The 25263-nt window shown below is 36.8% G+C and overlaps 1 long non-coding RNA gene across 3 annotated transcripts in view; it reads left to right on the top strand.

Moving 5' to 3' along the window:
• The window catches only part of LOC120525765, a 34698-nt gene extending 21914 nt beyond the window's left edge, over window positions 1-12784 (top strand). For all 3 annotated transcript variants that reach the window (XR_005633010.1, XR_005633011.1, XR_005633009.1), the window contains 2 exons: window positions 2168-2291; window positions 12067-12784. This is a non-coding gene — a long non-coding RNA (uncharacterized LOC120525765). The remainder of the gene's footprint in view (window positions 1-2167; window positions 2292-12066) is intronic.
• Window positions 12785-25263: the final 12479 nt, after the last annotated feature.

Here is a 25263-nt window from a genome sequence, read left to right as displayed (position 1 = left end):
AATATTTGAGAAAAGCTTAATAAAAAGTGTTATTATTCTTAAGTGTTAATGTGTTACAATTCTGAATACATATACAAGTTGAAAAAAAAAAAACTGTAGAATTAATAGTAAAGCTGATCCTTTTGAAAGGCTTGCTGACGTTTTTCAGTGTATTGCATCATTTGGCTTAGTCAACTCATGAGCAAAGGCGAGTTTGTTTTGCCTCTAAACAGCATTTAATTCAGGACAATTACCATTTTAAATGTCAATGAAATTTCTCAATGTTATAACTTATGATTGGTACCCTTATTTTGCTGATGTTATTAAAATGCACTTAAATGCCACTTCTTTTGCGATGGTCATGTATCTTGTTTTCAAGCCTACTTTCTTAGCTTGTGGGAGTCTGAGAGATATGCAAAATTAAATGTTCCAGTAGCATAACAAACAGCTACTCTTTCCTTCAGGCATCAGTATATGTGTAAATAAATAATTTAGAAGACAAATAGGAAACATAAATTTAACTAATCCTAATTCAGGCACAATCCTAGTTAACAGTAATTATCTGTGTTAAATGATACCTTTTATATGCAGGTATTTACAGATAAATACTCTAAGAGCCATTTGCTAGTTAGTTAGGTTATGTTAAATTGAACATTTTCTCAGTTATGTTAAAATGTTTGCCTATATATTATTGCAGAGTGAATGGGAGGTTCTATTATAACCCCATAATCTAAATTGTAAATGGAATACTCTAAGTATTTCTTGTCATTCTGACAAACTAGTTCAGTTTATGATTTGCCTTGCAGTAGGTAAGGCACAGGGGAAAAACAGTTTCAAACCATACAAAACATATTGAGCATAATGAAAGTAGTGAACATACTGAGGTACTAAAGTGAAGCCTATGTAAGTTTGCCATAGAAAAGTAACAACATTTAAGTACAGAAAGTAACTGTAGTTTAGCATGGAAAAACTAAGATTGTAATTAAACAGAGAAGAAACTTATTTTCTTTTTTTCCTTTATGTGTGTGCAATAACTTTTTTTCAGATTTTTTGTCATTTGATCCTTTTTTAAATGTTCTCTAACCCATTGTAAAAATAAAATTTTTGAACTAAGAGATTTATTTTAAGACGCAGCTACAAATACTTTTCAATCTAATTAATGTCATTAAAGCACACAGCTCTTTGGAAATATATACTGTTTGCATACTACAAAATGGTTTTATTTTTAAAACTCCAACATCAACAATCCAACAGATTGTTGATGTTGGAGTCCAACATAAAATCCAATCCAATCCACACTCCATTTCCCTCCTTGACCCTCCTTTACACAACCACCCCTTAACCTTTGTGCCTACTGCCATATATTGAACACATCAGGAACAACAAATATTCCCCCAAAAGTAAGTAAAGCTTGTATTCTATTTAGTAAACTAACAAAATATGAACTGAGTCAGCCCAAATAGCATACATCACTTTTAAAGTCGAAAGATGAGAAAAAACATTTACACAAAACCAAACTATTATTGTCATTTACCTCTGGTAATTGATTACATACACAAGTGGTTTTCAAACGCTTTCACTCCGTCCAACAGGCTCTGACTGGGCAAGTTTATTTGAATAATAGGAACAGATAAATGTCCTTTATCATTTTCCTCACCAGGATCTGAATAAACAGGAGCAAGATGAACAGCATTCCATATACCTCCAACCGACAGCTCATATGTATACTATCCTTTTCTTTCTCAATTCTCTAAGTAGTTTAGTAAACTTACATTTTCCTTTCTTTTGTATTCCTTGCTTTTTCACTTGCACAAAAGATCCTGGCTGAAAATTAACTTCCCTGACTCCTCATTTCAGGACTGTGTAAATTTTACTTTTGTCCTATTTCTGTTTTACTGCAACCATAATAGCTTCCTTCTGTGTCTTAGGCTTTAAGGTTTCTTTAAGCACGGTAATATATAACTTTGCATGCATCTGTCTACCATGAAGCAGTTCTTAAGGAGACTTCTTAGTTGTTGTGTGGCGAGTTGCTCGATAGTTAAGTAAGAACTCAGAAATTCCAATGTTTTCCTTCAAGGCTGACGGTTAGTATTGTTTCTTTGAGACTTCTGCTGAATCTCTCAATTTCACCACTTGCCTGGGGATAGCATAATGACAATTTCCTGTGCGTTGTATTCCTCTCTCTTAGGAAGGTTTCAAATTCTGCAGAGATGAACTGAGGTCCATTATCTGAAATCAGTTCCTATGGGTATCCTCCTCTGCTGAAAACTGATGTAAGGAATGCAATCACAGTAGCAGATGTTACTTGAGAGGTAAAAGCCACTTCTGGCCTTTTGCTGTAATAATTTATCAGACTTATTGTAAAAATGTCAGTCCAGGGCTCCATCAGCAAATGGTCCTACAATATCTATTGCAAGCTTCTCCCATGCAAAGTAAGGAAAAGATACTAGCTGAAGAGGAGGAGTGTGTACAATAACTGTTTCATCATGAAGTTGACAATTTACACAAGAACAAATCACTGCTTCCACCTGGGCATCCACTCCAGGCCACCAAAACAGATCTCACAATCTCTGCTTTGCTCTGAAGCTTCCTTGATGACTCTCATGTGCAATATGTACAAGTCTGTCAAGTAAGTCCTGTGGCACCAGCAAGCGATGACATCCACAAATGATATAGCCATCCATTAAAAACAGTTCATACCTTTAGATTTTGAGCTGGACATTTTTCAGATTTTGGCCATTTTTTTAAAAGCTCTTTTAGCTTAATATGTACTGGGCATTTAAGAAAGGCATTTTTAAATTCTTCTGGAGAGATAAGGGAGGAATTGGCTTTATCAGTGCCACCACTTCAATGTCCTCATAAGGTATGCTATTTGATGTAAGTAAAGGTAGCCATAAAAGCAATCAACTATAATACTCTTTGAACCTGGTTTGTACTGAATGATGTAATTGAAGTTTAGAAGTCTGGTTGACCATCTAGCTATGTACATTCCTGCTCTTCCCAGCTCTATAATTGTCAATAATTTCATGGGCTATGATCTGTCCTTAAAGTAAAATGATGCCCCCACAGGTAGGTTCTCCAATTTCCTGTAGCCCATACACATGCTAGAGCCTCTTTCTCTACTGCTGTGTATTTTCTTTCTGTTCCACTGAGTTTTCTGGATGCAAGTGAAATAGTTCTGTCTTTATTATCTGAATGAATCTGTGCAAGGACTGCACCTAAGCTGTAGTCTGAAGCATTAGTAGAGACAACAGTAGGTAATATGGAGCCAAACAGAGTTACTGCTGGGCTATTTACAATTAATTGTTTTACAGTATAAAAACTGTGTTGGGCTGCAAATGTAAGGAATGAAGTTCCATGAAGTAATGCTCTCAGTGGTTCAACCACTGATGTATAATTAGCTATAAATTTAGCATACCAATAATGAGACCCAAAAAAGAAACGTAATGTCTGCAAATCAGAGGGTGCAGGAGCTCGCATAAATGCTTTCACATGTTCTAGATCTGACTTTAAGCCTTCTTGAGAAATGGTATAACCGAAGAATGACAATTTGTTTTCCCAAAACCGACATTTTGGAAAGTTCAGTTGTAATCCTGCTTCATTAATGTTACTGCAATTGGAGAAACCCATTCAAATGACTCCACTTTTTCAAATACATCTTGTTCTACTAGCTTCTTTAACTCCTCTGAAGCAGCATCTCTGACTGAGAAAGGTAAACTTTACGATTTCTGTTCTGAACTGGCTTCATATCTGCTCATATTTTTGTTTTATGCAAGCAGTCTTTTGCACAGCCCAGAGCACTGTTGCTAACTGATGGTGTCATTGCAGACATTGGCTGAACTGAAGTAAGAGACAATGTAGTAATGCAGCCATCCATTAATTGCATATTAAGTGCAGTAAAAAGACCTCTACCCAGTATACTGTAGGTGTTCCTCCCTTTCCTTTGTTACAGTCACAGGCAGGCATCCATTAACAGGAATTTGTTCTCTTAGGTAACTAACTAGTTGCAGTTTTGGTGCTGGAAGTGATTGCTTTATGTAATAAGTAGACTAAACAGATTCAGGTAAAATAGAAATACAAGAACCTTTATCAAGCATCAGGCTAATTGAAATTACTTCTGTAATTTTTACAGTAGTAACAGAAATAGCACACATGATCTTGTCTGGTATATTAATATTATTGTTTCCTACATGCAATACCATAACTTTAGGAGTAGCTACTTCATGTACATCTATATATCTTGCTCTGCGGAAAACCTTCACAAAAATGGCCATGCTTTTTTATATTTACAGCACTGAGCATCTTTAGCAGGGCACCCTGTATGATTCACTGTGTGTTGCACTGATTCACACCTAAAACATGTCTTTTTCTGCATATCAGTTGTCTGTCTTATTAGTTAAGCCGATGCTCTACATCTTACCGTATTATTCTTGTGTAAGGGCGTTTTGTTCGTTTTTTGTGTTGGAAGAACAGCACACTCACAACAGCCCCTGGGCTAAGTGTTTTGGCCTCAGACATGGCAGATTCAGTCTGGCTTGCAATTGTAATTGCTTTCGATAAAGTTAAATTACACTCCAAGAGGAGCTGTTCTCTGATATGAGAAGAAATAGTTTTTTTCCGCCACCTGATTCTGTATCATTTCATTTTTCAGTTCTTTAAACCCACAAGTAACAACGAGTTCTTGTAAGACTGCAATGTATTGCGCAATTGACTCACCAGCCCTTTGGTCACACTGCTGAAACTTGTAAGGTTCAGCAACAACATTAACTTTCGGTACAAAAAGGTTTCTGAGTATGGTTACAGAAATGCTGTATCTACTTTCTTCCACTGGCAACATATAAAAAATGTGTTGACCTTCTGCACAGAGACTGAATTAGCAAAGCACGTTTTTTCTCATTGGGTAGCTGAACCTGATTAGCGGGCAGCATGCAATTCTCAAAGATGCATAGCCAAGCACAGAAAGTAACTGAAGGCTCACCTTCAGGAAAGGTGCAGGGATTATAAAGACATGCTCGTCACCAATATTTTGTATGGTCAGGCAGTTAAAACAGTATGTAGTATGCCTTTTAAAATGGTTGTATTCACAACTCCAATATCAGCAATGCAATGGACATGTTACACACTCCATTTCCTTCCTTCACCCTACTTTATACAACCACCCCTTAACCTCAGTGCATACTACCATCAATTGAACACAGCAGGAACATCACTGTCTGTCCTTTAAAAAAAAACACTATTTTTTAACATGTATAAATATTAAATTAAAACATGTTAGTATGAAAGCATCATATGCTTAAACCTTTTCTTTTCATTCAGACTTTTTCGAGGAAAAGCTAATACTTAAACATATAAGCAAAATCAGTACAATATCGGTAATCAGTTATCTTTGCTGCCCACATATCAATTTAATTAATGGTCTAAAAAATCCATATTGGTCAGATGCGAATTGAAACGCTTTAAATAACTAAGAACTTGGAAGGAAACTAATTATTGCATAAGGGTAATACCAAAAGTGACACTTGTCTTAAAAATTTAAGATTTAAATTTCTGTCTCAAAATGAACTGGAAGAAAAGTGGCTCTCCGGGCCATAGCCTCAACTCTGAAAAATATTATGCTTACAAGCAACTGTTTGGGCACAGCACAAGCTTGAGTTCTGCTCCATGCTTGCTATTTGTAGCACTGTAGAAACTGTTAAATCCAGTGTGGTCTTTGTTATACACCCCATGGCTTAGATCTTCTGTCCGTATATCAACTGCAGTTCCCATTCCAACCCCATGCTATTTTTCTATCACCTAATCATGCACAGATTAATTAGCTCAAACACATTTCAGCTGCAGACTGAATGTGTGCTCTTTACAATAATAATGCAGACAATGCAGTCATGAGTCAGGCAGTCAGTCATTCTCCAACCCACTATATCCTAACAGAGCGTCACAGGGGTCTGCCGAAGCCAATCCCAGCCAGCACAGGGCACAATGAAGGAACAAATCCCAGGCAGGGTGCCAGCCCATCGCAGGGCACACCCACACACCAAGCACACACTAGGGAAAATTTAGGATCGCCAATGCACCTAGCCTGCATGTCTGGACTGTGGGAGAAAACCGAAGCACCAGGAGGAAACCCACGCAGACACGGGGAGAACATGCAAACTCTATACAGGGAGGACCCGGGAAGCAAACCCAGGTCTCCTTACTGCAAGGCTGCAGTACTACCACTGCGCCACCATGCCACCCTGCAGTCATGAGGTATTTTACAATGTAACATAAATAATGGGGGCATGTTAGCTCATTCTGTGTTTACTGATCGAAGCTTATATAATTTCTTTTCCTATTCCAATCATTTCCAGATATGTGACATCTTTTGTGAGTGTTTGTTTTTCAATCAGCACTTTAAATGCATACCTACACCAGACTAATTGACTGTGAATTGTGTGAATGGTTGTCAGATGAGTAAAAGAGGAAAATATACAAGTTGAAGTGACCTCTGTCAAAGTAAAACTGAAGTAGTAAATTCATCTGTAGTTGAAGTCGCACAACAGACTTCTCCGTTTTAAGATAGATGAGTTTGCAAATTCATGAATACTTTTCAATAGGAAATTTTGAAATTTCGAAACTTTGTACAGTGCGATGTGTTCAAGATATCCCAATGAAAATTGAAATGTCTGGACAAATTTCCTTGAACAATATTAAACTCAGAATAAAATTGGTCAACTAGGTGCCACCTTGTTTCTTGTGGACAGACATGGCTATTGCTATAGTTGCTTCACTTTGTGCATTATATGTGAGTACACTTAAAATGCTAAAACAAATGTTTCAAAATATGCCCACATTCAGAATTATAACAGTATTCAGTTGGAGTTGTCTCCTGTTCACCCCAGTGGGTGGTATTATGAACACCTTCCCATGGTAGGCACCCAGGTCTATCATAACTACATTCTGAAGGCAACTGAATTGGTTCTTCTTGATGAAGAGAATCAGCAGTGCCATTCCAAGGTCCTCTTGTATTGCTGAGGTTGTTTTCTATTCTGGTCTTTTTTTTCTTTAATGCCATTATTTCAGCATTCACCGCAATGACAAAAGTTTGAGTTCTTTTGTTCTCTTTGAGTAAAATATACTGTACACACTCTCTCTTTACTAAATCACTGCAAATTCTTCCAGCACTAAGACTTTTACAATCAAAATCCACTCAGTGCTTTAAGCAGTACTTCAGCTTGGCTAGAAAAAATAATTGAATCACTCTCAAGCATTTGATATTCGAAATTTGTGTGGTTAAAGATGGAGAATAATCTGGCTCAGGAGCCAAAGAGCTCAAGAACTAAGCAGACAGATGCTGCATCACCCTGCTACATAAATAAAAGCATTATTACTTTATTTGAGCTTTTTGTGCTGTGGAATTTTAGGCTGAAGTTTGTTAAAGGAAATAACTTTCACCTCTGTCACTGCTGAGCACAATTTTACACTCTCATATTCAGCTCATCTTACAGGAGAATGTCAATATTTGTTTTCCCTTCTTTGTCTTTTTACTTACTGGATGGCTTCCATTTTCTGTTCTCTTCAGAGCTGAAAAGGTTTACCTTTAGAATTCTAAGAAGCAAAAACGTGACATGTCAACACTTTAATAGTTTCTATTTTAACAAATACACGTGTTTATAACAGGCATACATTACATAAACAGTTAGGTTTCTCTGAGTTCTGCTTTGTTTTTCTTTTTCTACTCCTTTTATCATCACAAGAGAATTCTTCAGCCTTTTATGATGCCAGGCAGTTTTCACAATTTTGCCAGATCTATCTCTGCACATTTGCCTGCCTGCAGTTGCTTTGGATGAGCTTCAAGACTAGCACGTCTCACAAGTGGCTCTGAGAAGTCGAATAGCGCTGAAGGTGTCCCAGCCAGCTGTGGCTCACAGCAACATTTTTCAGGCAGCTTCTTTATTTTAAACAGCGGTCAAGCCAACTAACTTGGATGGCTTTATATATTATTCTTGTTTACTAATTCTGAGCCAAATATTTGATAAAATAGAATTTCAAGCAATGTTCCTATCATGTGAATAACATGGTAAATTTTCAAGCACCTGCTCCAAATGCTTCATAGCTCTTAAGTTCAATATTTTCATGCAGATTTTTCAGGATATTAACTTTGTGTTAAAATTCTATAAAAATCCAACCCAATTTATTCAAATCCAACACACTTTCTCTTACTAGCTTATAAACTTTTTCTGACGTTTGCCTCCAGGAAGCCTACATTTGCAAAAGATGACAGCTAAATTAAAACCTCATGTAGAGATTTACTGGGTTTTATAATCCTAAAACATAAATTCTTCTATTTGTATGTCCAGATTCTTTATTATGTAGACCCACACATATATCCTTCACCTCTTATTCTTGCATTTACCTGTCTGAAAGAAAAACACAGCCTGTAAGCTGAAATGCAATTGCACCTGAGACTACGGTCTGATAACGTCCAAAATTGACTGCTACTGTGTTTCATTGTCCCTATTGCAGGTGGTCTCCTCTTATTCTCAAAACCCCAGGTGGTTTAAACTTTCATTCACCCATAATATATTTAACATTCCTAATAAACGAAAAGCAGATGCAAAGCAAACAAATGTGAAAATCACATAATACAACCTGGATGTTTTAGCAGATGTCATAGATGGTGCTGGTCATCACACCCAACATGTGGCAGTATTAGATGTGACACCTTTTCTTGTATTTCTGCTACATTTAGTTCATAGCATGGATCTTCTGGTCCCCATTCTCTTCCATCTATCACTTGAAGATGCTGACTTCTTAATGCTCTGTCCAATGTCATTCTGACAGACCAAGTCTGCACATGTTCAGGAGGTGTGCATGCACAAAGGTATCCAATGAATTGAGGGCTTTGCTTTTTACACATGCAGACAGTAAAAAAAAATGCCATTTTACCACGTTTGGAGATTGAAATTTTTCCTGTCTGTTCTAAGCAAAAAAAAAAAAAGAAAAGTCTCCCTTTACAAGTCAGCCTTATGTAGCGAAAGAAAAAAAAAGTCCCTTTTTACTAACACTTTCTGTTTTGTGAGTTTTAGGCAAGCTGCTAACACTGAAACCAAAAGTTTAAGTTAAAAAAAAATTAAACATTTTCACCATGAATCTTATACATTTAACAATTTAGAAAAGAAAACAAAATAGATGGTCAACCCTTCATCTCACACTAGTTGGAAGAATTAACACTGTTAAGATGAATATTCTTCCTAAACTCCTTTTTTTATTTCAAAACATCCCAATATACATTAATAAATAATTTTTTATGCAATTAGATTCGACAATAACCTCATTTATTTGGAATTCAAAACATCCACGCATCAAAAGAGCGACCCTACAAAGACAAAAGGCAGGAGGCGGCATGGCTCTACCTAACTTCCAGTTTTATTACTGGGCAGCAAATATACAGGCGATAAGAACCTGGACACAAATAGAAGAACATACACAGGCTTGGACCGCAATAGAAGTAAAATCTTGTAGTACTTCTTTGTATTCCTTGCTCTGTGCTCCAATAAACACACATTATCGGCAGTATACTAATAATCCAATTGTGCTCCACTCCCTTAGAATCTGGAACCAATGTAGAAAGCATTTTAAAACGGAGAAGCTTCTATCTGTGGCACCCCTGCAAGAGAACCACCTCTTTCAACCTTCACAAACATATGCAGTTTTTAATATGTGGAAAAAATTTGGAATTAACTTACTTAGAGATCTTTATATAGACAACGTCTTTGCATTCTATAAACAATTAAATTCCAAATTTAACATTCCAGCTACACATTTCTTTCACTATCTTCAAATCAGAAACTTTGTTAAACAAAACCTTCCAGATTTTCCTCATCTTGCACCCTCATCCATGCTGGAAAAAATATTGCTCAATCTCAAGGATTTAGACTTAATCTCTACAATATATAAAATCATTTTACAATCCCTCCCTTTCAAAGATCACTGGGAAAAAGATCTCTCAATTAATATATCAGAAGAGGAGTGGAAAGTAGCAATGCAGAGAATTCACTCGAGCTCCATATGCGCAAAGCATACAATTATACAACTTAAAATTATATATCGAGCACATCTGTCTCGACTAAAACTCTCCAAAATGTTTCCAGGGCATGATCCAACCTGCGAACGTTGTAACCAAGTCCCAGCCTCACTGGGTCACATGTTCTGGGCCTGCACCAAATTAACATTATTCTGGACAAAAATTTTTAATTACCTTTCAGATAGCCTTGGACTCACAATCCCTCCTAACCCATTAACAGCTGTGTTTGGGGTTCTTCCAGAGGGGCTTAAAGCGGAGAAGGACAAACAAATTGTGATTGCATTCACTACACTTTTGGTACGCAGACTTATTCAGATAAACTGGAAGAACCCAATATCTCCTCTTTTAAGTCAGTGGGAAACCGATGTGTTATATTATTTGAAATGGGAAAAAATCAAATACTCAGTTAGAGGATCCGTACAGACTTTTTTCAAAACATGGCAGGATCTAATCAGTAATATTTTAAAATAAGTTCATAAAGCACAAAGAATTTATTAATTTAGGTATGTTTACAAGCCTTAAATTTAACACCGTTTGGCTTGCTCTCTCTCTCAGGGGTGGTGATTGATCTGTTCTTAACTTAATTTTTCTCTTTGTAAAAAGTTGATTGCTTTGTATGGATTGTAATAAAATTATTAAAAAATAAATAAAAAAAAATAATAAAATCATATTCCCCCTCAGCTAGTGTGCACCATTAGAGTTGGGCAGAGGGAGGCAGAGACAGGTGGGTCACCGATGGACATGAGCACAAGGTTTGAGATACAAAGTGGTCTTCAGATTCAGTCCTGAATGACCATATTGGCTGTATGATTTTCTTCCAACTCAGTTTTGCAATTAAAAACCAATTCTTGTTGCTAAAAAAACATTAGTTTAATTCTATGGCTTTCTTTGTGACACATCAAGGCATTTAATTGTTTCTCTAAGGAATGGATAAAACATTAAATCCTATAGGATACTAATGTCATACTTATAAGCTGGAGTGATCATTTTAAATTCCAAGATAAATTATAATAAGGTAGCGCGTCACAAATGTAAACTGATCAATAACAATGCAGAAGACAGCAATGGAAAATTCAAAGGAAATGGAAAGATGTAATTATGCTTTCAGACAGTAAAATATTATATATGCTTTATTGGTCCCTAAGTTAAAATATATTACAGAAATTCAGATAGAGAAATTATAACATTACATGTTATAACACAGTGAAATGACTTATTTGAAGGATCTCCAGGAGTACTTTTGATACACTTCTGTATAACTCGATACTTAAATGGTAATGTGTCATAAAAGCACAGATTAATACATAAGAAACACGTTTCAGTTTTGTATAATTTTTTTAGTAATTGTTTAATAAATATAACCTGATGAGCTGCACAAAGTTCAGTTCTAAGTTCACAAAGATTTTAAGGGATAGTTTTATTTAATACTATAAATAATTTTAATAGAAAATGTATATTTTTTTAAACAATGTTAACTGCATTGGATGGAGGACGAAACAAATTTTGACATGATATAGTGTTGATAATTATTCTTCAGCATATAACCATATCTAGTTCTTCATTTTGGACAGGTTCTAAGTCCATATGAAAAAGAGAAATCCATGAATGTCTGACACTAACTGAAAGTACAAAATTAACACAAAATATTAATATGATATGCACTGTGACGTAGTGGTTAGAATTTCACCCTTATATTCATACTTGTTAAAAGCATTACTTAATGAAAAGTCATATGAACACTTAATAAAAGTCTCTTTAAAAAAATCAAATGAACATATAACAAATAATCTAAATGCATTAAGAATCAAATCCTGACTTGGTCAATGTATGGAGTATGCACATTTACATTGTGTCAATGTAGGTTGTCTTTGGGCACTCCAGCTTTCTCCACTTCCCAAAAAAGTGTTTGTTAGGTGAATTTGCAATTCCAGTTTAGCTCTATGTGAATGCATTTGATTTTGATGGACTGATGTTCCACCAAAGGTTGTGTTTGCCTTAATTCCCAATTGATTTGCTTCCTGCAGGGACGAAGCACCACCCCTCCCCCCCATTTAGAAGCAAGGACCATCTGCAAGTTGTCCATCCTCCCAGACCTTAGTTTGGTCGGCATAAAACTGAGCAGATCAGAATTTCAAGGGGACCCGCCTCCCGGAGCCTACTTCCATTGTCATTAAACTGAGTGGCTAACTTCTCAGACCTAACTTTAATCATCATTGATCCAAGAAGAGCAAAACTTCAAGGGGGAAACCTTACTTCAATCGTCATTAAACCTAGTTGCAAAAAACTTCAAGTTGGAAGACAGAAGAGCTTAATGCTTGTCCACCCAGTTTATTTCATCCACTTTGTAATTTTTAGCTTTCTGTGACAACAATGATTTCATCAAGTTTGGAAAATGGATTTGGGAGGTCAATCCATATTATTTTGCCACTAATTAGGAGCTATTTTTTTCACAAGACCTTTCACATTTTTTTGATGTACCAACATCAGGAAATTTATTGTTCTTCCTTATAAATGTAGCGAACTACAGAATGTATCTATGGCCCATAAATGCAAAAGAATGTTCTTTAACCAGATATAGAAGTGAAAGTTTCTCTGCTAAAGTCATCACCTTCCATTCCATTTCAGCTCAAAGTTCACTTGTTGAACTGGTAACACGCCTAAATCTCATACCTAAAAAAAGAACAAATACAAAAAAAATACAAAATATTGCTCTTAACATTTAAAGCTCTCCACAACCTCACTCCTCCCTACATCACTGATCTCCTACAGACTTACACTCCCTCTCGCTCACTCAGATCCTCATCTGCAGCTCTACTTTCTGTACCACACATCAAACTCGGTTCTATGAGAGCTCAAGCATTCTCTCAATATGCTTCTCAACTCTGGAATTCTCTTCCCTCTCATATCTGTCAACTTAATTCAATAACACATTTTAAAACTGTCCTCAAAACTTATGTTTTCAAACTGGCATACCAACTATGAATTTAACACTGTTACTGATTGTTATCTTTGTATGTTTGCTACTACCTCTTTACTTTATTGCTTTTTGATTTATTGTTCTCTTTGTTTTTATTTTATTAATGTTGTTTAATTTTATTGTAAGGTGACCTTGAGTGTTAAAAAAGGTGCCTATTAAATTCTGTTGTACTCTGTTGTTGCATTCTATATAAACAATGGGAAATCATTCACACCATTAGAGACTAGAAGTGTTTTGTTCAAGAATAACCATAAGAACGCCATTTTACTTGTGATCATAAATCTGACCCAAACTGATTATACTATATTACATTTTTTTCAAATCAAAACCTTACAATTATAAAGCAACGGCACCACTTGTCACCTGCATGTGCTTACTAAGTTCGAAATTCAATATGTTTAAGTTTCTGTTGTTGAGAATATGGTAGAGAGAAAGAACAACTAAAGATGGCATGTTTCAGTGAGTTAAAATTTATAAATTAGTTTCAGTAGAAATGTATTGAAATCAATGCCAATATATGTTATCTTATCATGACATTACCAGACACTGATCACAAGATTCTAGTGTTGACTCTTCGAGTAGTAAGTCCTGCAGCAATCTCCTTGTATCCCCTCCACCTAAAGCAGACTGACAAAAAGTAAAAAGGTATGAATGGCAATTTGCAAAATGTAAGAAGTAATACAACTGAACACAGCTCAATCAAACAGTTTAAAATAATATAACAACAGTATGCTTCAAAGCCTTCAATAAAACTTATGATTCAACCCAAACTCCAACAAGAGTGCTTTATGGATAAAGAGTCCTGTCTAAACTGTTTTTTAGTACAGCATAAAACAACAAGTAAAATAAAAAGGCTGAACACAAATCTGGCATGTTTATTGCAGAATGACATTAATCAAAGATTAACAAATTCTGAAAAAGTTTAGAACATATCCTCATAAACAGTCACTGATTAACTAAAATTTTAATTAATTTAGAATATTGCTTTTAGAGAGGATGAATTGGGATTCTTCCAGTTGAGCAAAATAAGTCTTAGTGGAAGTAATATAGTGTAGAATATCACCACTGTTTTTTAATAGCACATTTTATCCCATCTGGTATTACTTTGAATATTGCCGTCAAGGTATTAGGAGTGATTTTAAATCCAAGGATTTCTAAGAGATATGCAAAAAAATTCAGCCTCAAAACAATGTGGGTTCTTGATGTATTAGGGTGTGATTTTAAGCCACGTTCATTGAACAGTAGAAGTGTCAGAAGGTGTTGTTGGGAGATCCTTCATACCTTTGTTATCCATTGCATTAAAATATTATATACTTGAAGCTCATTTTTCAACAATCAATGCACACTGATGAAATTCCTGAAGACTACAGTTAGGCCAATATCCTTAACATGTATCAAGGGAAATTAATGGAAGTATTATTAAAGAAAAGACTGAGAAACACATGTCAAGTACAGTCAACACGGGTATAGACAGGTGTTGTAAAATTTTATTTCATTAGGTAGCATTATTAAGAATCTATTTCAGTTGTGTTTCTTCTCACTTTAAAGATGTTTAAAGTATTTTGTGATAATTGGAATGCATTAAATATGACATTTGGATGTTTAAGTAGGTCATACAGATGTAAGCTTTGCCAGCTAACATATTTTTAGATTTTATTAGCTAACAGAATTGTTTTTAAAGGTTAAGTACGCTTTTGAACTGGCTGAATGAGCCAAAAACCTGCTTGCAAAGCACACACTGCCTTGCATATATCCATACCTAGTTGTGCAAATATAAAAAATGTCAATTAAATGGTAATATATAAATGTGAGAAAATGGTTTGGATCTGCACAGCTCAAAATAATGACATTAAATGGGAAGAGTGCACCATTTTGGGAAGAGAAAACTTTTAACTAGCTTGATATGATCAAACAAGCAGTGGCAAGAAGAACACATAGACAAGGAGATCTCCATGCCATGAATCATCAAAGCTACAGCAGCTGAAGCCAAAAATAACCTGAACACCACTGCATATTTGGAAGCTTCAGTTGTCGCTGTCTGTGACACCTGCTAAACATTCACGTTGTATGGTATGATTGTCACATTCATTTGCTTTGCTTTCCCTTTTGGTATTTTAAATAATGTTAAAAGCTATAATGACTTAATAAAGTATCAAAACCTGCTGCCCTATTTGCCTTGTCACTGAGTCTTGCCCCCTGAGGTCTAAAGAATAGAAGGGAGGCCACCTAACTATGAAAATAGAGTCACAGTAGCAGTTAAACTAGTGAAGTTGAATCGTAGTACCAGGTGCACTTTCTCTTTCTTTTTCTCTGTCCTCTTTGTGTCTCTACACAGGCATTTTTATACATTATTAATGTAGGGTATTGCTTAATGACCCACAGTGTGTCAATGAGGAATAGCTGACCCAATCTCAGTTGCGCATTTGAAAGCAATTAGCCAATTTTCCCATTGAAAACCCTGTGGCCACATATCTTCTCACCAGCCCACACCCAAACCTAAAAGCTTGAGCCTCATTGTCTATAAAAAAGAATTGCACACTGCCGGTGACCTCTAATGTGCTTTAACATAATGTGTCAAGTAGTGAGCCAACTAAGTGATGAGACTTTATTATTGTGTGCCTGTCTACTAATCCACAGTTACAAAATAAAATGGAACAAAGCTGCATAGTGCTATATTTAATCCAGGGTTCCTCCTCTTGCTGGGGTTCAAATCCATGCATTATGCCCTGGTTGTCCAATTTATATTAATGTTATTATTGTTAATTATCTGCTGTATTTTCTTTGACTGTGTTATGTTCCAAGTGTTTTTTAGGTGTTACCCCCAAGAAATGCAGCCACCTGCCAGTCAACACAAGGAACTGTCAGCCGCTCTATAAAACTGGTTTATATTGAATGTTTTAAGGAGTCAGTGAGTTCTCTTGTGTTTGAACTGTACTTTGTGATTACTGGATTTTTTGACCTTATGTTTCTGTCTTTTCACTACTCTTTGGATACTGCATTGGGACTTTGCCTTTAACAGTCATTGTATGCCTTTTGTGCTGTTCAGAGCTCGACAGTATTATGTAACATTTTTTGTGAAGAATAAATCCTTTTATATATAAAGATTCTGTGTTTTCCCTTGTTACTAGCTGGATTTGATGGTTTATTCCTCTAGTGGGCATTTTTGGGACTGTGTGCTTTGGAACTCTTTAGTACTGGAACTCTCAGTTCATAACACCTGCAATAAATTAATCGTGAATTAGAGCCTGCATCTCATTCACCAACATGCCATTCACATAAAGTATTTCACACCATTTGCCACATTTTAGGTATTATACTAATAAATATTAGTTTAGCTTCAAAGACCAAACAAATGGCACATATTTAACGTTTGTAGATTCATATTCAGCAATAACTCATGCTGTTCTGGCAGTTCTTCCAATTGGGTGTCTCTGTTGTTTTTCATTTCTATTAACACAGTTCATGTCGTATTTTTAGAAATGTGTTTTGTGATTCAAAGCATTGAAACACTACATATATTTACTGTGGTATTAACAAATGTAGCAGCTTATTTCATCATCAGTATAGACAAGGCAAAGGTTCAGAGAGAGCCATTTTGTTTGAATCTTGCCAAGATTCTGACTTACTACATCTGATGTGGACACTGCAAGTGTGCATTTTCTTCCCACATGTGGTTAGATTACCTAAATTAGTCCTGTAAACCTTTTGTATATGAGAACAGGCCATTCAGCCCAACAAAGCTTGCCAGTCCTATCCACTCAATCCTTCTGAAAAAACATCAAGTCTAGCTTTGAAAGTCCATAAAGTCCTACTGTCTACCACACTACTTGGTAGCTTATTCCATGTGTCTATGGTTCTCTGTGTGAAGAAAAACATTAATATTTGTGCAAAATTTAGCCTTAACATGTTTCCAACTATGTCCCCATGTTCTTGATGAATTCATCTTAAAATTTTCTGCTTCAATCCACTGTACTAATTCCCTTCATAATCTATATATATAATTCACTAAGGCAAGGCACCCATGGAAAGCACGCTGGAAGGGGCGTGGATTCACTAAGCCGCCAACAAGTAAGACACCTATGGCGCACGCAGGAAGGAGCCACGGCCACCAACTCCAAGACCATTGGATACGACGACAACTCGCAGAGCCACGCCCAACAACTCGGATGCGACGACACAGAAAAAACGTCATTTATATTTGTCTGTCGTAGAGGCCACGTTGACTGTTCATAGAGGCATTTTCTCGCGGAGGTGAATCGCCATATGCAGCGTGTAAAACGGTTTGCGAGGGGTATCCCATGGGATCCTTAAAACAATCCTTTACAACTGAGGTTAAAACACAATGAAGTAAGCAGTCTTTAAAAACCGAGTTTTCGGTTACGACGCACGACCGTGTGCACCATAGCAAACTGTTTTACATGCTACATACAGCAATTCACATCCGCGACAAACATGCGTCTTCTTAGATGCTCCTGCAGGAACACGGAAAGTCTACGTGAGTCACAGGTGCATCTGGACTGTGCAAAGACGACAACGACTCAAGTGACAAGTTGGAGGTAGGCACATGAGCAATGGCGGTCCGCCAGTTTTCAGTCACGGACCATTGTGTGTTGGTTCGTTCTGTGTATGGTTACAACGTTGCTTTTCTTGCTTATTTATTACATTACTGATTTTTCAAATGTTAATTTTCTCCCTGTGCTTAAAAATCATTAAAAAACCGGCCTGATTATGCAGCGTATGATACGCCGCGGTTTGGCTAGTTTTAAATACTTCAGTCATGTCTTCTCTTAATCTTCTTTTGCTTAAACTGACAAGGCTCAGCTCTTTTAAGCTTTCCTCATAACTTATCCCCTGTAGCCCAGGAATCAATCTTGTCACTCTTCTCCGGACTTTTTACAGCACTGCTATGTTCTTTCTGCAGCTTGAAGACCAAAACTGTACACAGTATTTCAGATGAAGTATCACCAGTGCATTGTAAAGCTGGAGGTTTTACCCCACACATCACTGAAATGCATTCAAAGTCTCTGTTCCTTTATTGGTATTGTGTATGACATTGTATTAAAACAGAATTAATTCCATATCTGTCATTCAAATACATTACACTAAAGGTTAAGTGATTACACATCAGTAACATCAATGCACATTCAAAGCACACACAAAGCTGAACTAACTCCATAATGGGATAAATGTAGCAGTGATAAAAACCTTTCTGTGACTGTGTGTGTTGCCAGTTTATATATATATATATATATATATATATATATATATATATATATATATATATATATATATATATATATATTTGACAATATGCCTCAAGGTGATCTGAAAGTCTTATTTACTGTATTAGTTACAGAAAACATTCAAACATCTAAATGGCTGAAATAGAAAGGCAGCTCTCAGACTTTCATGAAGTACAATTGAGCCATTAATATCAAAGACTTTACAAAGCCTGCTATAGGACACTTCACATCAACTGATCATAGCCAAACTGATCTCTCTTGTTTCACAGGGTTTCAAAGGGACCTTTCAAAGAAAAAAAAATCTACAAATTACCTAAAAGTCAGACATGATTCAATATTCCTGCAAGATTAAAATGGCCAATATTTAAATATATATCATCTGTCTGCTCTAAAGGGCTGTTGTTACACTTACTCATTACTCACAGCTTTTTTCTTACGTTCCCCTTTCCTAACTTACCTCTTTTTTTTGTAGAACTAATCTTTACCTTTTTGCTATGCAAGTGTACCCTGAAGTAGTCCTTCACCAAGTTTACTGCATACGTCAGTCCACCATCAAAATGGTCACAGGTGTATGTCATGATGAAACTTTTTACTTTTTTATGTAAGTCAAATTATTCTGTACTTACAATTACACTGCAATATCAGTAGACATGTCTCCATTTGCCTCCTTAATGCGCATTTTGAAATTGCAAAACAAAAAACTCTCAAAAGTTGCAAAACAGTTTATACACTTACTTGAGGTAATTTTTCAGGTGATTTGACAAGGCAATAATTTGCAAAACTACAACAGAAACATTTTCTTCATATTTATGTCAAATGTACGGTGTCCATTTTAGGGCATCCTCCAAGGAGGAGGAATATTTTGGTGAAGGTAGTTGGAAGGATGGAGTTTTGTTGGAGGGACAAGGATGTCATAAAATGGATACCTTTACACATGACATGACATAAAAGACAGCACATGCTGTCTCAGCCACGGCAAAACCTTTCAAAGCGTTTCCTGTACGGACCTCACGGTTCAGAAACAGTTTCATCCCAAGAACTTTAAATGCACTTAATCAATTGCTCCATTTAGAACTGTTTGTACTTATAAGTACAATCACCCCACTGTAAATTTGCACTACAGTTGTAATATTACACAATCTGAGCCACTTTATAAAGCGCGTATTTACATATGATGACGATATCATTTTTATGATAAAATGCAGCAAAATATGTTTATTATATTATACAGTAATCCCTCCTCGATCGCGGGGGTTGCGTTCCAGAACCCCCACGATAGGTGAAAATCCGCGAAGTAGAAACCATACAATTGTATGGTTATTTTTATATATTTTAAGCCCTTAGAAATTCCCCCACACTGTTAATAAATATTCTTGCCACAGTTATACAGTAAACCCTCGTTTATAGCGGTTAATCCGCTCCAGACAGATAAATGAATTTCCACGAAGTAGTATTCTTTATTTATAAATCTAATATTTTCGCAGTTCGAGCATAGAAAACCTGTTTACGACCTTCTAAATACATTTTTAACATTATTAGAGCCCTCTGGACATGAAATAACACCCTTTAGTCAAAAGTTTAAACTGTGTTCCAGAACAAGACAGAGATGACATTTCTTTCTCACAATTAAAAGAATGCAAATATATCTTCCTCTTCAAAGGAGCGCACATGAGGAGCAGAGAATGTCAGAGAGAGAGAAATGTAAACAATCAAAAATCAATAGGGCTGTTTAGGTTTTAAGTATACGAAGGGATCAATGTGAAGGTAGTCTTTTAGCATTTTTTACAGGAGCATCCGTATCTTCTAAGCAAACAGCCTCTGTGCAAACAGCCCCTCTGCTCACACCCTCTCCGTCAGGAGCAGAGAGTGGGACAGAGAAAAGCAAACAATCAAAAATCAATACGGGCTGTTAGAGCTTTGAAGTGTGCGAACCACCGCGCAGGAAGCATATCGTATATCATTGAGGAGTTTTATTTAATACGTAATATGTGCTCTGATTGGGTAGCTTCTCAGCCATCTGCCGATAGCGTCACTTGTATGAAATCAACTGGGCAAACAAACTGAGGAAGCATGTACCATAAATTAAAAGACCTATTGTCCGCAGAAATCCGCGAACCAGCGAAAAATCCGTGATATATATTTAGATATGCTTACATTTAAAATCCCGATGGAGTGAAGCCGCAAAAGTCGAAGCTCGATATAGCGAGGGATCACTGTACAGATAAAACTTTAACTTCATTTAAATAATCTATATTCTTCACTGGGACTGGCATGAAGGATAGAATAATTAAACATGTACTACAAAGATATTTCAATGTTCCTTAAACGTTTTGAAGAATCGGCGCTCTAAGCATACAGATGGCTTAACGTCTATTATGTAGCTGATTGTGTGGCAATCGGTTACTTGGAGAAAGAAAAGCAAGGACTGCAGGGGCGGCCACGCCAATATACAGTATATTGAATATAAAACAGAAAGAGAAAATAACAACACAGCTAAAAATGCAGCGGCAAATTTCGACTAAAGTTAAACACTTGTGTCATGAGCACGAGGCGGCTATGCAGTATCCGAAACGGACGTGGCCATCCACCGTGCATAAGATACCATATTGACATTGGTGGGCGAAGGGGCCACCGATTCTTTCTCTGCCCAGGGCCGCCACAATCCTACAGCTGCCCCTGAGTACTGCTGCAATAAATTATTTCATCGAAGGTTGTGCACAATCACTGCGCCGTGAAACCCATGTTTAATAACGTGCGTTAACTCCTATCATCATGAAAATGATATAACGTATACATCTCAGTATTTTAGTTATTCAGAGCTGTAATATCACGAATGTAATGGATTCTGTGTCCAGTCGGAGGAAGAGAGCTGGTTTAAGAAGCAAGTAGTGATTCACACACATAGAGCACATAGAAGATCACATACAAAACAAAGAATTTAATGTGCTACTTTATATACGACGTGATTTGAGAAACTGGTTAATTAAACGATTTTAAGATGAAATTTATGATGTTCTACTTTGACAAAATAAACTACATGATTAAAGTGGAAATTTGACGTTGAAGTTGACATTTCGTGCTTTTTCCCACTGTGTGCCTTTTTTTTTCTATGTACCCTAATAAGCTTTCATATGACACTCAGACAGTGGGCTACGACTCGCCTTTTCACAGCGACTTTGATATCTGACAAGTTCTTTTTTATTTCCGACACTGTCCAACTTTGTGAACGTGAGCTTTCAAGTTTCTCCAACACGCTATATCACTCGATCAACTTCCCTTTGCTGATTATACCACGGTTTAAATAAACAAATAGTATGTTTTTCCTTTGCCTCCACTTGGTATTCGCTGAAATTCTTATATTTTCTCCTATGCTTTTCCCATTGTCTTTTCACAGAAGGCTAAGCTTAAGGGAGATTTATATTGATTTGCATATTCAAAGAGGCGTAATTCTGGGAGGAGTTGGGGTGGGACAGAAAGTGTGTGCATTAGTTTTCACGCTGATCGGGATTTATGTAGCGGAAGAACGCAGAAGTTGGAGTACGCACAGATTCCTGCATCTGGATTTTTATGTGCGTAAGCACATTTCGGCTTTTATGCTTACATCATGTTATAGTGCGAATTCTACTCACAGCGTTATACATGAGGCCCCAGGCCAGGTTTTTATAGCTTGTATGTTTGCTGCCCAGTAATAAAACTGGAAGTTAGGTAGAGCCATGCCACCTTCTGCCTTTTGTCTTTCTAGGGTTGCTCTTTGGATACGTGGATGTTTTGAGATCCAAATTTATGAGGTTATTGCTGAATCTAATTGCTTTAAAAATGATTTATTGATGTACATTGGAATGTTTTAAAATAAAAAAGGAGCTAAGGAAGAATATTCATCTTAACAGTGTTAATTCTTTCAGCTAGAGTGAGATGAAGGGTTGACCATCTATGCAAGTCTTGCTAAATTTTTTCCATGCAGACTGCGAAATTTTGTTGATAAAGAGCTTTATGTTTACTTGTGATGTTTACCCCGAGTTATTTAAACTGATTTGCAATGATAAAAGTTAGGGTGTCTAATCTAATGTTATATGCTTGAGAATTCACTAGAGAGAGTACACTTTTATTCAGATTAATTCTGAGACCAGAGATCTTTTAAAATTCTGAAAGTGCTGTTAAGACTGCAGACATAGAATTTTGTGGGTCTGATACAGAGCATCCGTTTTTCCACATTTTGTTATGTCACAGCCTTATTCCAAAATGGATAAAATTCATTTTTTTCCTCAGAATTCTACACACAACACCCCATAATGACAATGTGAAAAAGTTTACTTGAGATTTTTGCAAATTTATTAAAAACAAAAAAATTGAGAATGAGCCTTTGCCATGACACTCAAAATTGAGCTCAGGTGCATCCTTATTCCCCTGATCATCCTTGAGATGTTTCTGCAGCTTAACTGGAGTCCACCTGTGGTAAATTCAGTTGATTGGACATGATTTCGAAAGGCACACACCTGTCTATATAAGGTCCCACAGTTGACAGTTCATGTCAGAGCACAAACCAAGCTTGAAGTCAAAGGAATTGTCTGTAGACCTCCGAGACAGGATTGTCTCAAGGCTCAGATCTGGGGACTACAGAAAAGTTTCTGCCGCTTTGAAGTTCCCAATGAGCACAGTGGCCTCCATCGTCTGTAAGTGGAAGAAGTTCAAAACCACCAGGACAATTCCTAGAGCTGGCCGGCCATCTAAACTGAGTGATCGGGGGAAAAGGGCCTTAGTCAGGGAGGTGACCAAGAACCCGATGGTCACTCTGTCAGAGCTCCAGAGGTCCTCTGTGGAGAGAGGAGAACCTTCCAGAAGGACCACCATCTCTGCAGCAATCCACCAATCAGACCTGTATGGTAGAGTGGCCAGATGGAAGCCACTCCTTAGTAAAAGGCACATGTCAGCCCTCCTGGAGTTTGCCAAAAGGCACCTGAAAGACTCTCAGATCATGAGAAACAAAATTCTCTGGTCTGATGAGACAAAGATTGAACCCTTTGGTGTGAATGCCAGGCGTCATGTTTGGAGTAAACCAGGCACTGCTCACCACCAGACCAATACCATACCTACAGTGAAGTATGGTGGTGGCAGCATCATGCTGTGGGGATGTTTTCAAGCGGCAGGAACTGAGAGACTAGTCAGGATAAAGGGAAAGATGACTGCAGCAATGTACAGAGACATCCTGGATGAAAACCTGCTCCAGAGCACTCTTGACCTCAGACTGGGGTGATGGTTCATCTTTCAGCAGGACAACGACCCTAAGCACACAGCCAAGATATCAAAAGAGTGGCTTCAGGACAACTCTGTGAATGTCCTTGAGTGGCCCAGCCAGAGCCCAGACTTGAATCTGATTGAACATCTCTGGAGAGATCTTAAAATGGCTGTGCACCAATGCTTCCCATCCAACCTGATGGAGCTTGAGAGGTGCTGAAATGAGGAATGGGCAAAACTGGACTTGAGGCTGTAATTGCTGCCAAAGGTGCATCGACAAAGTATTGAGCAAAGGCTGTGAATACGTATGTACATGTGATTTCTCAGTTTTTTTATTTTTAATAAATTTTCAAAAACCTCAAGTAAACTTTTTTCACATTGTCATTATGGGGTGTTGTGTGTAGAATTCTGAGGAAAAAAAGAATTTAATCAATTTTGGAATAAGGCTGTAATATAACAAAATGTGGAAAAAGTGATGCGCTGTGAATACTTTCCGGATGCACTGTATGTTCTTGAGTTTGGGTTTAAAAACCTCCAGGTGTCTGATAAGTTGTGATCAGTTATGAAGTTTGTAATTATCTTTGCAGTGTTAGATGTCATCCCCCCTGTGATAGAAGTCCTATCTAAGAGTGGATTTAAAACACAATTAAAGTCCCCAGCCATTATAATTTTATGAGTGTTCACATTGGGAATGGATGCAAATAAATTTTGTATAAATTCCTTATCATCGACATTAGATAGATAGATAGATAGATAGATAGATAGATAGATAGATAGATAGATAGATAGATAGATAGATAGATAGATAGATAGATAGATAGATAGATAGATAGATAGATACTTTATTAATCCCAAGGGGAAAGTCACATAATCCAGCAGCAGTATACTGATATAAAAAAAAACAATCTTAAATTAAATAGTAATAAAAATGCATGTAAAAGCAGACAATAACTTTGAGTAATGTTAGTATTTACTCCCCCGAGTGGAATTGAAGAGTCGCATAGTGTGGGGGAGGAACGATCTCCTCAGTCTGTCAGTGGAGCAAGACAGTGACAAAAGTCTGTTACTGAAGCTATTCCTCTGCCTGGAGATGACACTGTTCAGTGGATGCAGTGGATTCTTCATGATTGACAGGAGTTTGCTTAATGCCCGTCGCTCTGCTACAGATGTTAAACTGTCCAACTTTACTCCTACAATAGAGCCTGCCTCACTTGCCTTCTCACTTTTCTTTATATCTTTCTTTATCTCTTGCTTGAGCTTGCTAGAGCTCAGCGATCTTCACCTTCAGTTCAGACAAATCATTTTTAATGAAGTTGGAACTCAAAGTGTGCTTACATGCATCACATTCATGAAGGTGATGATTTGAAAATGACATTGAGAATCTTGCATGCCATATGGAACAGCTAATGTCTCTGCCATTTTTCAGTCATATATAAATGATCATTTTTGCAACTTTTTTGTTTATGTTGATGATAGCTTAATTTTTTTCCGGAACTAAAACATGAGTTGTCCGTACACATTCAGACCAAATGCAAATTTCATCTGTTTTCCTCCTAAGTTATAAAATTTTGTGAACTGGTTTAAATATTGACTTGGTTAAGGTGCAAGCAATATAAAATTGCCTATTCCGACTTCAAAAAAGATCAGCTCTTTGTGCTATATTCCTGTTATTGATACTTTATTAAAAAAACCTGATGCTGCAATGTTGCCCACCACTGATATCCATCCATCCATTTTCGAACCCGCTGAATCCGAACACAGGGTCACGG

The sequence above is a fragment of the Polypterus senegalus genome, chromosome 3 (genome assembly GCF_016835505.1).
Source record: "Polypterus senegalus isolate Bchr_013 chromosome 3, ASM1683550v1, whole genome shotgun sequence".
Lineage (NCBI taxonomy): Eukaryota > Metazoa > Chordata > Cladistia > Polypteriformes > Polypteridae > Polypterus > Polypterus senegalus.
This window is presented reverse-complemented; position numbering and strand designations above follow the sequence as displayed.